This window comes from Lissotriton helveticus, chromosome 2_1 (genome assembly GCF_964261635.1).
Source record: "Lissotriton helveticus chromosome 2_1, aLisHel1.1, whole genome shotgun sequence".
NCBI lineage: Eukaryota > Metazoa > Chordata > Amphibia > Caudata > Salamandridae > Lissotriton > Lissotriton helveticus.
The window spans coordinates 1,071,989,746-1,072,006,720 of NC_136059.1; positions in this window are offsets into that span (position 1 = coordinate 1,071,989,746).

A 16,975-nucleotide genomic window follows, 5' to 3' on the forward strand; every position below is an offset into this window, starting at 1 on the left:
CATTCAACCAAGTGTGGTGGCATTATTTAGCAGTTTTGTAGATTTGAGAACGTGTGAAGTAATGTGTAGCAATGTGGTCCCTGTGCCTACTACCTGCCACTGCTCTGTTCTCTGGTGGCTGATGAACAGGTGGACCAGGATTCTCCTCCTCTGCTTCAGATTCGGACACCACAATGTGTAGTCCTCTCCAGCAGGCAATATTGTGTATGATGGAACATGTTGCTACAATGTTACATGCGGTTTCTGGTATATATTGCAAACCCCCTCAACTCTCATGGAGGCAGCAAAAATGAGATTTCAGAAGTCCAATTGTCTGCTTTTTCACAGTCCTGGTGCGTCAAAGTTCAGTGTTGTATCGGTGGGAGAGAGGTAGTGTGAGAGGATCCAGGGCCATAGGTTATACACACTTTCACCTGAAACATATAAATAAATGTGAGTCAACGTGCATTTTTTGTGCAGATTGGACACTTTCATAGTAGCATTTTCATTTGTCAGTCCCAAATAAGTATTTGGCTTCAAACTCCCCACTTTGCAGTTGTCTGTATATTCACTGTGTCTGAACATGTAGGAGTCATAGGTGCTCCCTTGATATTGTTATGCAATGTCAGTGATTATGCTGTGGGCATTGCAAACCACTAATATATTAAGGGAATGTATGTTTTTCTGGTACCTAAAGAGGTCATTAAGATGGGATGAGGGAAATATGGGCACATGTATCCCATCTATACACCTAATGACCTGGGGAAATTTAGCAATACGGTCAAATTGCAATTTGGTAATCTGCATTTCTTCCTCATTTCTGGGCATGTCTATGTGGTGGTGGATATTGAGAAGCATGGCATCAAGAAAAGAGTCAAGGAGAACAAAAAGGTGGAAGCTTTTCCTCTGGATGTCCCCCACCAACTATTTAGTGGGGGAGGGGTTGGTCTAAGGGCTAAAAAAGGAGGAAGTGGGATGGGGGATCCCGCTTTTTCGGAACTAGGGTCCTCACACACCCAGCAAGCTAGGTGTCATGCTTCATCATATGGACCTGCTCCTCGTTGGGCCGGCGCTGCAATGCTCAACTGGCACCCGCGGAGGGTTGTCGGTAATCTTTTGTTCCTTTGCCGTATGATGGAGTGGGGGTGTGTGGCCCGTGGGTTGTGTAGATATAATGTGGTGCAGTGAGTGTGTGCTTGAATTAAAAAGCCTTTATTCAGGCTGGTGATCCACTTCATTAAAAGTAAATCAGGTGGAGTGGCACTACCCTGGCAAGGGCTATTCAATTTTCACTGTGCTCTACTCTCTGGGTCGAGAAAAGAGTGGAAGAAACATGAAAACACACTTTGTGACACCCCACCTGCAACAGCTACCACATCTTGGTAACTACCAGTGGCTAATAAGGTAACACGCACAAAACCTGGACATGGCTTGGGATGGGATTGCTGCTCAGAGTACTGCTTTATGGGTGTGGGTTTTAAGAGGGCAATTAAATTCAAAATGACAGTGCTACTTAGCCTTTATATATATCTCTTCCTCTGTTTGGTTGAAAATGGTCAGCCTGTCCCTGAATACCCTCTCTTATCTCCGCCTTCTCCTGTATGAACAGCCAGTGTGTGCACCCTACTTGCTATAGCATACATGGCAGTCAATGTGGACAGCTGTGGTGCCTTCTGGGCTTGCGTTTATAGTTTACACCCATTCATCACCTGGTTTGAATTGATGGTAAATTGCATGTGCAGATGGGCCAACTAGTGACTATTTACTATTTGTGACTCACTCACATCTCGGTATTAGTGATTCTCTAATACCGACTTGCTATTTAGTTTCGTTAAAATTTGTGAGATGCAAATTGGTGGCATTGCTATTACCCTTTTGAAATGATTTTTATACATGGCGTGTGGCCCTTTTTCCATTCAGATACCAGTTTTCGACCGATTGGCAAGTTACAAATCTTTTGTACATCTGGGCCCTGGTATTCTACTTCAAGTTGATAAGTGACCACAAAATGAAACCCAGCAAATATCATCCAGCGGAGCTGCCTGGGAGGCAGCAGCCGAGTGGATCTCATAAATTGTAGATTTTGATGATTGGAATACACTGTGATTATGTGCCTGGCTCCAATCAAATAATACCTCCATTTACAGAAAGCACCTCTAAGGCATAATAGCTCCTTCTCAGCTATAGTGTGATGGTTTTCTGCTTCATTTAACTTTCGAGATCTGTATTGATTAGGATGCAATTGTCCTGTTGTTTCATTTCTTTATGTCAATACTGCTCCCATTGCAATCTCTAAAGCATCAGCCTCCACAATAAATGGTCTATCAGAATCGGGGGGAGCTAGTATGGGTGCATTTGGTAAAGCTAGTTTCAGCTGGCAGAAAGCCTGTTCCACCTCCTCTGAGAACTACGAAGGTCTGTTTTCCCACAACAAGCGAGTTATTGGAGAGGCCACTTTGGAAAACTGATTGAAGAATCTGTGATAAAAGTTTGCATAGCCTAAAAGCATTGTAGATCTTGTACGCTTCTTGGCTTTGGCCAATCATTCACTGCTCGGATCTTACGATCTGCCATTTCCTGCCAAAGGATGTAAATATGACCCTTAGAAATTCAACTCTTGTGACATGGAATTTTCACGTGCTTATTTTACAAAATAGATGATTCTGATGAAGTGTCAATGCCACTGTGCGAACATGCTGTTAATACATCAAGACATTGGGTGAATAAATACAAATATCATCTCTGTAGACAATCACAAAATGATTTAAAAAATCTACAAGATGTCATTTAAAAAAAAAAAGAAATGCGGCCGGGGTGTTACATAACCCATATGGCGTTACCGTATATTCAGACAAGCCATACCATGTCCAGAAGACCATCTTTCATTCATCACCATTTCTCATCTGGACTAAATGGTAGGTTGCTTTCAAATCCAAATTCAGATACACCCCACCCTATTTGACTCGACTTAACAAATAGGACAGGAGTCAACGCAGGGAATACCAATTTTTTATTGTCACCTTATTCTAAGCTCTTTAATCTCTATGCATGGTCTTAATTCGCCATTGGCTTTTGGAATGCAAAACTATGGTGAAGCAGCCGGGGAGTTGGAGGGCCTAATAAAGAATTGGCCAAATATTTGTAGAGATAGTTCTGCAAATGTTCAGTTTCATGCTTAGATAAAGCATAAATCCATCTACTGCTCCTGGGACCAGATCTATTTGACGCTCATAAGACCTGTTTGAAGGCAATAACTTAGCTTGTTGTTCACTAAACACATCCTGAAACTCATCAAATTGACTGGGTAATTAAGTATCTGTTTCCGCAGCTGTAGATACCAAATGACATGTTGGCAACGCTATACCTGTAGTTGGGTATTGTGATAAACAATGTTCTTTACAGAATATTGAGTTAAATTCAATGGCTTTCTCTACCCAATCAGGGATAGGGCTGTATTTTCTTAGCCAAGAAATTTCCAATTTTATTTCTTATTGCGGTACCCTGATTATGTTTAATTGCAAATCCTCTTCATGTATATTGCCATAGTTGACTTCTAGCTCTGTAGTATGAAAACTACTAGGGCCATAGGAAAGAATGTGACCATCTACAAACAATGTCTGCTCAATTCCTAGCAAGCTCACAGTGCTTCACTTAACCCACTAACCTTCCTGTGGTGACAGGTGATTTTGGCAACCTCAAACATGACACTCTGATCCTCAAGACAATAATGGAAACCGATCTTACCCCTTTCATTGTTTAACTATGCATGTCCATGGTAAACACAAGAAAGATGTGAATAAAGTATTCAATACATTTATAGTTTTGCTTAGAAAGAATGAGCTGCAATTATCAGGGAGATAAAACAAAGCAATTTAACCAGCTTTATGAACATGGCGAAAATAATAAACAGTTCAACCATGGCAGTCTGATTTCTATATATTTCTACATATCGCTACCCCTACTCTGAGAACATAGTGGTTGGACCCTCTAACCAATCTCTTAGATTAGCCTGAGCTCCCATATCTGGATAACTTGGCCAGCTAATAGGCCTGTAGGGGAATTGGCAATCCTTCTCTGCAGGATGGAAGTTCATCGTCAGTAGAGTTGCGTGTCAAACACAATGTTCCTCCCATGACAGTAATGCCCGGAGTAGTCCTCTGATCCGTGAAAGGGCAGTGCAATGTTTATATAATAAAAACCACACTGTGTTGGGTGTACAGCTCTTTTGCAATGATATGTCTAGATGTTAGGATCTGTTTCCCAGTGGGCAACACAAGCTCTAGAATATATTTTTCTAAGTTCTGAGCCTTGAACAGAGTGTACTAATTACATTACGAAAAAGGCTTTCTAAAAACAAACAACATCTACAATGTCTTCTCAGAATACTATTGTGAAAGTAAAAATAACAATGCTAAAACGATGTCCGCTAAAACTTGTAAAATATAAAACAAAAATTGAGAAACAAAGGGGGCCCAGAGGTCCTTATGACACCCTCCCCTTGGCCGTGAAAATACAAAGGGCTCGATTCACAAAAGTAATCTGAGACAAAATACTAACATTACGGCTTTCAGTATTCACAAAAGGCATTTAGGAGTAGTACAGTTAGGATTTTGTCTTAAGTTTGTCTTAAGTTTTGGTCTTAAGACAAAATCCAAACCTAAATTAAACTTAAGTTAGGATTTTGGCTTAAGACCAAAACTTAAGACAAACGTAAGACAAAATCCTAACTTTACTACTCCTAAATGCCTTTTGTGAATACCGAAAGTCGTAAAGTTAGGATTTTGTCTTGGATTACTTTTGTGAATCGGGCCCAAAGTTTCTATATTACCTATACTAAAAAATGTCAAACCATATACTAGAAAATGGTCACATTCACAATTGAAGCAAACAAAAGCCATCTAAATATATGCAAATTAAAATGTGCAAAAAAAAAAGAAGAAATGTTAGTTTATAAAAATAAGGACCAAATTAAAATTGAAAGGAGGCTCTCAAGATATTATCCATGTTCTCTGTGTCAAAGAAATTTAAAATGGACTCTGCATTTTCCTCTGATTTTTCTATATGGCCTTGTTGATGAGTTCCAAAGCATAAATGTAGTCAGCACCCTCAGCCAATGCTGGAGGTGTGCCATTCTGCAGTGCACCTGAATTAGAAGAGCTGTGATCCAACAACTGAGATGCTGAAGTGTCCATATCCAGGAGAAGAATGGCTCATAGAAAGCATCCTGAAGCAACGGCAGTCTCAATGGACAGCTCTTAAAATTGGTCCTCATCTGATGCATCAGCATGTTTATGTCCATAGAGTGTACCAATTGCATTGTAAGGCAAATGTTGAGTGCACACGTAAAAGGGACCCATAAACAGCAGAACACAGGCTGTACACAGGTAAACCACACTGGTCTAAAGGACCGGAACCAGTAATTGTTCAGTTCCTGAAGCAAAGGCACTCCAGAAACCTGCATCATGCATTCATGAGACATCTGGAAGTGCTGCAGATCCATCACCAACTGACCTTGAAATGGAACATTCTTTGAGGAGCAGCAAACATAGGACCAAAATACCACAAATGAGAAATAACACAGATGATATGCTACCAAAATCATTAGAAAACATAGAATGTATAATGGCTGGTATCACTCCAAAGATGGTCTGAAATGTTCTGACAAAGCCAGACCCAACTGTTTAAAAAAGTGTACAACACCCACGGTGTTGGAAGCATTATCCGATGCACAAGTTCCCCAAAATGTAGAGGCAGGTTTGTGCACAGTAGCGAGTATCGACTGAATTTTGGAGGACAACCTTGCTACTTGAAGTTCAAAGGTTTCACAGGCAGATGTAAGTTCCATGTCCTTCTAAAACAATAAGGCTTTTGGTCTGCTCAGTTTCTTAAAGTTAACCTTGAAAGTTGGAATGGAAGATCATAAATTAACTTCTGTAACCATGTGCGTTGGAGGAAATAACAGAAAATTAAAATATGCTACAATCAGATACAAATCACAAATGGGACATCAGTTCTCATCCCACAACAACCCTTATTGTTCAATATCAAATGGTTTTCATTCAGAAGTAATGTGATGTCTGGACCAATCGAGGAAGCTGATACGCCCCTCAAATAATATGCCAAATTGGCTATCAAAGCATTACATGCCCCATGAAGAGTTCTTTCTTTACAAATTAGTGAGTGGCCAACAAAGATTTATATTCGTTTCCACTACGGAACACCTCCTGTTCCCCACTTACACATTTGTAATTAAAGGGCAATAACTATAATTTGCGGGTGAAACTCTCTCCTAAAGACTCATATCTGCTGACTGGAAATGTTTCAAGCAAGATCTGAAATGAAACATTGAAATTGGCAATGATATCACCACATGTACTAACCATATTGCTGATGGTGTCTCAGTTATTGTGAAAGGCAACTTTTCTAACTTCTCGATGTTTAACATTGTAGAGGTAGTCTTTCCTATCCATTTATTGTTGCCTACATGTTAAATTAAGGTATCTCAAGTGCATAGAGATAAATTGTAAGAATTGTTCAGGTGAAGTCGTGCTGGTCGAGATTTTGCTTAGTTTGGATGAACAATTATTGGTAGTATGGAAATCTATAATTTATTTTAGTTGAGCAGACAAGAATGTATTTTTAGTCAATAGATTGTTTAAGATTGGAGTTGGAAAACTTACATTGTAAAGGGAGGGATAGGTGCTGCAAAGAGTTGGTTTGACATCATAGAGTGCTACGCTGTGATAAGATGGTGGGTGAAGAGCCGCCCTGGGGTTGGATGAAAGGGTTGGAGAAAGCTGCGCAGTGATTGGAAGCTATGACTGTATTAAGGAAGTATATTTATCTTGAAATACGAGTGGAATCATTGTAAAGGACATTAAAATATTAGATCAAAATTATAAAAATTCTAAAGAGTTTAAAAATACTAATGTATACTTTACTTTATTCGATATTTGCATATCATAAAAGTACAAACAGTATAACATAAAAAACACATATTTAAAAAGATAAAATTAATTTTAGTAAAAAGATAAAAATTCATAATATTTACATTTAAAGCAGGGAATTCAATGATACATTAGCAGCAGTGGGTATAAATCATTTTGGCTACCCGAGCCTAGCTCTAGTCTTTGATCAAGAGTTTTGAACGAATGGACCAGGCACTAGCTAAATATTTAGCAACCCCGCATACAATCAGCATGGATGTTACATCTGATGATAAGATGCGCGAGGCAGTTCTGCACTCTCTCACACCCAACTCTTAAAAATACTAATACATGGAGAAGTGCCTGTACCCACTAGGGTAGGAGTACCAGTAGCACCTGAGGGCATACCTGCATTGTAGATGTCTTTAGAGAAAGTATATCATACGTGTACATGGTTAGAAAATTGGAAGAAATATACTGAAAAATATGGACTTTTAGCTTTCCCTCAATATGGTAACTTTAATGCATGAATTCTTGAAAATGTAAGGAGACAGATGAATTATATTAAGTAATCACCTAGACCTATTCAATTTAAAGCACTTGAAGAATGGGACTATGTGACTTGTTAGAAAGAAAAGTAAAAGTGTCAGGGATGATATAAAAATACACTAAATAAGCACATAGAGGCTAAGTGAGATTCACAATGAAAAATGTGGAGAAGAGATATTGCAGAGAGAGTACGTATGTATCCTGTATTAGTCGCAGAAAAGAATGAGGGAGAACAATTTAAAGAAAAGAAGAAACATCGAGAGAACCTGCAAGCTCTCATGTTAACTGAGGGAAGTGGTGACGATATAGATGATCAGTTTCTCATTGAGTTATTAATGAATCGACCCCGGCCATATAACGAAGAACAGTCACAGATTGGGTTAAATTCATTTGTGGGAATTCTACCAGATGCACCTGCCTTGCCAAATAGTTTAAATTCGGTAAATCCCTTTTGATTGAAGAACAAATGCCTAGAGGAGTAGAATTTAACAAACCTGTAATACCTAATGCTCCAGATGCTCTTTCAGTTCCAGTAACCATAGGACCTGTGGTACCTTTGTACCAAACAGATATGGGAGGAAAGCAAATACATACATTGACTGTTTCTACTGGATTGGGAAGAAAAAATACTGTTTCACTAGAATTTAGTAAGGGCCAAATAAATTCCAATTTACCATTTCCAAATAAAAGTACTTCACAACAAAGGAATGAATCAGGAGTTAGTGACAGGACCATTCAGACTACTGTAACCACCAATCACAGAAACCAAACCAGAATTATGGAAACCCCTAATAGAGGACCACAGGCTATGCCAGGTAAAACCTTACAAATGGGAACAAAAGGATCTGAAACATGTGTTACACCACAAAGGGAGGGAGCTAGTGGTGGATCACAAGATGGTGTATTATATCAAGCGGTAGGCCCTACCCCACAGGAACTTGATGACTGGATTAAGGTTATAGCTCTGTCTACCTTTGAAAAAGGTGCAGCATAAAGGGGGATTTCAATAACAAGAAATTTATATGAAAACACATTTTGATTCGAATAACTTTATTTGGTTGTTTAAACCATCAAAGTATACGAAGACAAAAAAATTATCAATGTACAGTCTAAAACAAAAGAATACATTTCAATGGGCTACATTCAAAATATGCAGTAAAAAGTGGTTAGATTAAAAACATAGATAAAAAGTCAAAAAGGCCGAGCTTCTGAATAACAACCTCCCAGCTAAAGAGCCATGCCACATACAAATATATTAAAAATAAGCTTATATACAGTACACAATACATTGATTTTATTAGGCAACATATCACAGTCAATAGAGATTATTTTCTCAATGCGGCCTAGAGTAAAAGCTTCTGTCGATTTATCCAGAAGGAAAGTAAAAAGTGAATAACGGCAAAGACTAGTGGTCCTGATATGTCAGTTTTAAAAATTCGATATGCTATCTGATATTGCCTGGCTCCAAGATTTAAGCAGATTGGTCTTATCCACCTCCTGTGTGTCATGTGGTATTTAGGGCCAAATAAAAATACCTGTTCTTCGGTCTCTTTCGCTCTAGCGCAGGCAGGGCATAGATCTGTTGATAACCTTGTAGCCTCATTTTCAGGGAGCTTTCGGAGCAGATTGCCATATCTGAATCTTACGTATAAACTTTTGGCAAGGGGAGGCGTGATTTGATCCAAAAAGGGTTCAAATCACAGACACTGCTTGGCATTTAAGAATTGCATTGTTAAAGTAGCCATTGGCTGATCTAGTAGCATAACTCTCCCCCACCACCGCCCAATACCTGGCTTTTTAGTCTCGGTAGATCACCTCTAGTTGCCTTCTCTGGGCATTACCATAGATCCTTCATATTCATCGATTTACACCAATCTGCAATGTGTTTGAACCACAGGATTTTTTGGGCACCCCTGGTCATCGATATCTCCCTCATAGAGTTACAATAATTAGAAAGCTGAGGAGTTGTCCACATACGCAGCCAGTAAATTGATGGTTTCAATCAAGCCATGGCACCTATTCTCTTCATTCCTAGGTCACAAAACAAAGGAATCAATGTGGTGATAAAGGGTATCGAAATAAGTGATCTGACAAAAATATTTTCACTGATCGTTAATTTGTTTACATTAGTGTGGCCCCATATCTCTGCTACGTACAAGTCTCCGTTTTGAGCTTTAGCATGATATACTTCCAGTGCTGGAGTTAAGGATTGAGTATATGACTGTTTCTGGAATCTCAACATTGATTTAGGCCTCTCGCATAGGACAAGGTAACTCTTGTCTACCTGTTGTTCCGAGTCACTCAGTCTTATCCCAAGGTAATCAAAATGTTTTACCCGTTTGAGAGGTTCACGTGCAATCCTAATCTCACGTAGTCCCCTCACACTTTCCCAAACACCAAATATTTTGTTTCAGCATCATTAAGTTCCAAACTCCTGTCCCTGCAGAAGTCTAAAAATCTATCAACTAATAGGTGTAAGCCCATGGGAGTTGTGGATATAAGTAAAGAATCATCTGCAAAAAGCAGGATTGGGACTTTCACGCCATTTATGGTGGGAGAATCATTCCTACAATCCAGCAATCTGTTCGCCACACCATTAATAAGCAGAGTAAAGAGTGTGTGGGCAAGGACACACCATGGCGCACCCCACGCTGCATTGGTATCCTCTCTGTCAATTCACTGCCTTTCCCCCACCTGACCCGGGCATAGTTGTCCTTGTGTAATCTACCTACCAAGAATACCAGATCTAAAGGAACCCCTAAATCAAGCATTATTTCCCATAGCAGATCGCATTGTTTCCCATAGCAAATCACGCGGTACTAAATAAAAAGCTGCTCTCAGATCGACAAATGCTACATAGAGTTTCAGTTTTATTAGTAGCACATATTTCTATATTAGTAGGGTAAATCTGAACACCAGGTCGCATTTGCGTATTTTAGATCGAAAACCTGCTTGGTATGAGGACAGTATTGCATTATCATCTATCCAGTCCTGCAGTTTGTCTAGAACTTGTCTGGCAAAAATCTTTTGCAAATTATCAATCAGGCTAATGGGTCTATAATTAGAGGGGATGGAGCCATCTCCCTTTTCATATATAGTAATTATCCCAGCTCTCCTCAAAGTTGCCAGGATATCCCCACCAGCCGATATACAACTAGACAAAAGATTTATGTATGGGGCCCATATCGTGGGCTCTGATTTATACAAGTCACCTGGTACATGGTCGGGGGCTTTACCTGCCTTTAATCTATTAATCCCTGACAAGGTGTCATCTAGGCTGAAAACCAGTGCAGTACCAGTTGTAATCGTGGCAGGAAGAGTATTAGCAATGTTCTGATCGGCTCTAGGGCTGGTTAAGCTGTCAGAATCCTCAGCCCTGGTGTATAGTTTAGAAAAATGTTCCACCCAAACCTCTGGCTCGATATGATAATGGGAGCGGTTGCATTTTCCAAACTACCCTTTGCGATAATATGCCAGAACAAGCGACTATCATTACATTTTGCAGCTAATACCAAGTCTTGCTAGTTTTTGTCTGCAAAGTCACGCTTAGCTTTGGTTAGTGCAGCTTTGTATCTTTTGTGAGCCAGGACTACCCCAGACTGGCTGTGCTCCTTCACTGCTAGATGTAGTACCCCCTTTACTAGCTTGCATTCGCTGTCAAATCATTTGCTGTCCACAGTACCAGTGGGCCTCTTGCCAGAGCTTTTTATGATGAAGACAATTTGAGGGGCTTCAAAGAATTCCCAGTGCACCGATAAAATAGGAATTAATTCAAAAGTATGTGCACAGTCCAAGATACTAACCGAGCCCAACAGAAAATTTGTAAATAGCTCATAAATTCTGCTATATGAGTCCTGGTCTGCTAAAACATTAGGCCAGGTTACTCTTCTGCGGTTTTTGGCTATGGGAGGCTGATCTATTCTGGAAATGCACATTGAAGAATGTAACTGATGACACTGGTACTGGCATCCCATTTAAAAGTGTCCTGCCTGTTTAGTCAGATGCAGTTCTCCCATTACAGGCCCTCAGGCTCCTTCCAGTGATCAATGAAGCTATCTGCAGGGAAATAGACGTTAGACAATGGCAGTGATTACTAGCTACCAAACTAAGTATGCCCCACGGCTCATCCTCTTCCTCTTCTAAGATGCTTAGTAGTGAAGAAGGCTCAAAGGAAGCGTTAACGTCCCTGGCAATGATGATTTTAGAGTTGATTTGATAGCTCCAACCAAGTAATCTAGCAGCGATAGTACTGGATATTCACCGCTATATGGTTCTGACCTAGCATAGGCATTAAGCACGGTCCCGGTGTTCTTTACAAAGTTTATCTGCCCCCCCGCTAGCCCTACCCATCGTTTTCGGTGGATTAGCTGCCACACTGTGGGGCCTATTACGATTGCGGATTTCCCGCATCCACCGGGCCGGCGGAAGCCACCGCCGGCCCGGTGGATGCGGGAAATCAGCCGGGGAGCCTTGCAAGACCCACCGCCATATTAGGATGGCTGGTGGGTCTTACTATCTGTCCGCTGCTTTTCCGGAAAAGCATTAACATGGCTGGCGGTGTCTATCAGACACCGCCAGCCATATTAGGATGACTGTGGAAAGATGCCTTTACACGGCGGCATTTCCGCCGTGTAAAGGCATACGGATTTGTGTTTGGGGGCCCGTTGCGGGCCCCATAGGGGTGAAGGGGTGAAGGGGGGGGGTGCACATGGGGGGTATCTATGGTACCCCCCTGCATTTGCCTGCACAAAGCGGCAGGCACCGCGAGGTGCCTGCCGCTTTGTGCACGCAAATGCACAACTTACTTTTTTATCATTGCGGCGGGTGCTGCTTCAAGCAGCACCCGCCGCAATGATAAAAATACAGGATGTGACCGCCAGGGTGGCGGTCACATCCTAATTTGCACGGAGGGACCGCCGCTGCCCCTGCGGACGGTCCCTCCTTCTCTATGGTGGCGGACGGACTCAGGTCCGTCCGCCACCATAATCGGCCCCTGTATGTGGTATAGCCGTTTATGTGCACCATGTCCACAGCCCAAGTATCTTGGAAGATGCAGATATCATTTTTGCCTCTATAAAAATACCATTCGGGGTTTTGAAGTTTAGAGTGGATCCCCGCCAGGTTCCAAGAGATTAAGGTTAGTTTATTTTTTACCTCGTTGTTAAGTATGGGTGGACATCCGTGAGTGTTTTGTGTTACATAACATCACGTTGTCACTAGTCAAATAGGACAATTGGATAGATGAATATGATTGCATCGGGAACGCGACCTTGGCTATACTAATGCTTTTATTAGGTGATGTTTTGGCATTTATTGCCGGGTGCAAATTACTAGTATGTGGTTCAGCGGTGTAACTATCTCCCAAGGGTTTAATAATTAAACCGCTTTCGTAAACTATTTGGTCTGGCATCAGGTGCCTAGAGCCTTTGTGTTTCCCTGTTTGGCCACAGACTAAAATATTTGAATTAAATGAGTCCCATGTACTACTACTAAATGGTTGTAACTGGGTAATATTATCTGGCTTTACTCTGCAAATACTGCTGCATTTTGGGTAAGACAGTACAGGGGTAGGAGATGAGAAGTTGGTAATGTGAAAGAATCCACATCTTGTAGTTGGGATGAAGGCTCCTGCCTTAGTTCAAAGCCCTGTGGTGCATCAGATCTTGGTCTGCAATACTTAAATCTAAAGGATAAATATTTTGAGGGATTTATCCTGATATCGAAGGCCACTAGGGCATCTGCCATCCAAAGCACTCCCTACTTGTATGAGCTGGGGGTCCTGATAACGTAGTCTCCATAAAGAGATTGGGGGGGGGGTTAGAAACAGTAACATCATCAACTAGATTAGACAATCGTAAAAATCAATTACTCAATGAACAATGTCAGCTGTGACAGGTAGATGAAATGCAAGGAGGCTTCTCTGGGTAGTAGCCCTGCCCGTAACCATAGATTGTGTGGCTGCCTTTCCAAACATGCTTGGTATGTGCGGCTGGGCAGTAAAAGTTGGATCCTGAGTAGTTAAGGTCTCCCGAGATTTTGATGCGTCCATCTTATGTAACAGATCCTCACATTCAACAATTAAATTGTCAATTCGATCAATTACACAGTTCCCACCAGCAGATTTAATGTAGTCTTTTTGGTTTTAGTGGCAGCAGTGGACCCCTCAGCTGCCTTCCTCTTCCCCATGATTAAAATAATAATGATTTGTTTACTAGGCACTTTATACAACACCAGTACAGGAAGCGTTAGGCCCAGGATAATTGAGGGGCAAGAGAAAACCGAACAATGGCATCAATGGGACCATCAGATGGTGTCAGATGGTATCCCTGATATTGTCCCTGTATCCCTGAGCCCTGGTCACTTTAGTCAGCAAGGATACAAACAGTCAGGGCAAGCTTGAAGATAACACACAGCCACAATATAAGGTAGCAATAAAAAAAACAAATTGGCAGCCCCGTTGCAGGGTGGGAGATGGAGTCCCCTGCCTCTCTCCTCCTCTTTGCCTGGTTGTGATGGCTATGACGGGTTCCTGCAGCTGAATTTGAATGTCTCCGGTCTTGCGAAAGCAGCGATGGTGGCAGCGGCTGAGTTATAGGGTGGGAGATGGGGTCACCTGCCTCTCTCCTCCTCTTGCCTGGTTGCGATGGCTATGCCCGGGCTGAATGTGAATGCCTCCTGACATGGGAAAGCAGCGTTGGCGGTAGCGGCCACATTGCAGGGTGGTAGTTGGAGTGCCCTGCCTCTCTCCTCCTTTATGCCGGGTGCCTGGTTGCACTGGCTATGACAGGCTCCCGCACTGTGGGAGCCCCAAGCTGAATTTGAACACCTCCTGGTGTGGAAAAGCAGAGTTAGCAGCAGCAGCCGCGTTGCAGGGTGAGAGATGGAGTCCCTTGCCTCTCTCCCCTCGGTGCCAGGTGCCTGGTTGCGATGGCTATGATGGGCTCTACACTTGATCTAGCTAAACGTAAGGTAGAATTGGAAAAAATTATCTTGGGAATTTTTAGGAATAGGATTGCTAATTACCATTACAACGAATTATTGTTCATATGTGAGGATATCACAAGGAGAGCTAGAACTACACATGAGAACTTTGCTGTAGTGATACAAAAATATGGGGTGGACATACAAAAGTCAAATGCTTTACAAAAAACGTATTGATTGGATTTTAGTAACAAGGATTTAGAGAGTCTAAACCTCTCACAGAAAAGATTACAGGTTAAAGAATTAGTGTCAACACTTAGGAAATGGGGTGAGTTAGAAAGAGGGGATGACAGATGGGTTCAAAAGAAGGAAACAAAAGGGGTAACCATGCCTATGTACCAGACATATTGTTCTTTACAAATGATTTCCCAGAGTTGAGAGAGAAACCAGTTAAATGGTATAGGCAAGTTGAGAGATTTGTAATATTTTCAAAGGTATTGTTAAAGGACTTAGGGCCAGATGTATCAAGATTACATTTTGCGAGTCTATAACAGCGAATTCAACCGATTCGCTATTATAGACTTGCAAAATGCAATGTATGTAGGTTTCTGCAAATATTTTGCGATTCCTACACATTTCTTAATAGCGAGCCGCAAAATGCCTTCACATTCATTCCTATGAGCCGGCCCATAGGAATGAATGGGAATTGAATGGTCAATTTGCGAATACCCAATAGGTACTCGCAAATTGCGCATGCAATTTCAAGGGTGAAAGGATGCCAAAAGGACACCTTGTTGCACCCCTAAAATATGCATGTGTGCACATGTGGTACACATACATGCCCTAAGGGTATGTATGTGCGCAACACGGCACTTAGAAAAATTCAAAATTTTGCATTTTTCTAAGGATTCGCAAGTTACCACCAACTTGAAGTTGGTGGTAAATTGTGATTCCTTAAAGCAGGGTCGCATTTTAAAAATTGCTTCCTGCATTGCATTTAGAGAATTTCAAACTGCGATTCGCAAAATAAATAATCGCAAAGATTGTGATTCCCTATTTTGCAATTGCCTTTGGGGATGATACTTCCCAAAAGGTTTTTTCCCGTTTGCAAACTGGCCGATTCCGCTAATTGTCCCTTTTGTGAATGGGAAAACGCTTGATACATCTAACCCTTAGATACTTTGTCATCGTGGTTCCAAGTGATTTATGGACTGAGTGTAAGATTGCCATAGATTGGCCAGAGACAGAACCATGTGAGAGATTCAAAGACTGGTGTACCATCACATGAGGTAATGAGAAAATATAATCAAGTCGTTTATTTAGAGGGGAAAATTGCGCCAAAAGAAACTGATTGGGTACAAATTGATAGGACGACACAAGAATTAAAAGAAACAGTGCATGCATATTATGAGAGACTTCTACTGCCATTTAAGCAACAAGTGGAATGGAGAATGGGACAGGTAAGGATATGGACATTTTTTATATTGATTCATCCATGGATTGAGACCCGAAATAAGTGCAATGATACATCAGCATTTGATTTGCTGGCAGAGGAAGCCCATAGATATGATTCTTTGGAATGCAAATTATTGTGGAGATGAAGTGTACTCCAAGCATAAGTGGTTTGGGTTCAATCCACTGAATCAGAAGAATGGACAGATGACACAGGGAAATTTTACACAGACCCAAACAGGTGATATGATGCAGAAACAGCTGACTCAAGGACAGAAACATTTAAATTTGACTATGCCACAAGCCCCTATGCCTCAATTGAATGTCCAAGTGCAGAAATATAATGTGCAAATGGGGTTTCCTACAAATGATCAAATTGATGCAAATCCAAAGGCAACCCTGCAATACCTTATAGAGATTGATGGCAGTGAATCTGATTTGTCACAATGACGATGCCTGAGGGGGAAGGAGGAATGCCTGCTTGATGCATCCTTAGGGGTAGGCCAAAGTGGTCCTTGGATGGCACCGCAAATGGAACACCAATTTTTTTTCTTGCCAACACTGGTGCTACCCGCTCCTCTGTGAGAACAGCAGAAGTCCTCAACCTACCCCTCTCAGGAGAAAGAATCTAAGTTGTAGGAGTTTCCAACCGATTATGCCAACACCTGGGGCTAAACCTGTTAAGGTACAAATTAGATCTTTTGAGGATCTGCATAAAATTGTGATATCTGATTCCAGCCCAATGAACCTTTAGGGTCAAGGCCTATTGTGTAAACTGAATTGCTCTATCTATTGTAATCCAAAAGGTATAGACTTTCATACCAATGATGAAGATATTGTATCCAAAATGGCAAAACAGAAGACAGATTTTGAGGGGTTATGTCCTTTGTTAACAAGTAATGATTTACCCCTAGAATTGAGAGACACTGTTTTGCCAGAGATTTGGAATTTCACAGGAAAGGAGGCTGATCAAAGGAGTGGTTCCAATAAGAGTTACTTTGAAGCCAAACCATATATTCTGAGTCCTGAAACCATTGCATGTATAACACCTCTGATTGATTCATTGATCGAACAAGGGAGTTTGAAAGAAATTATAGGAAGCCCATGTAATTCACCTATTATGGGAATTCAGAAATCAAACGGAAAGT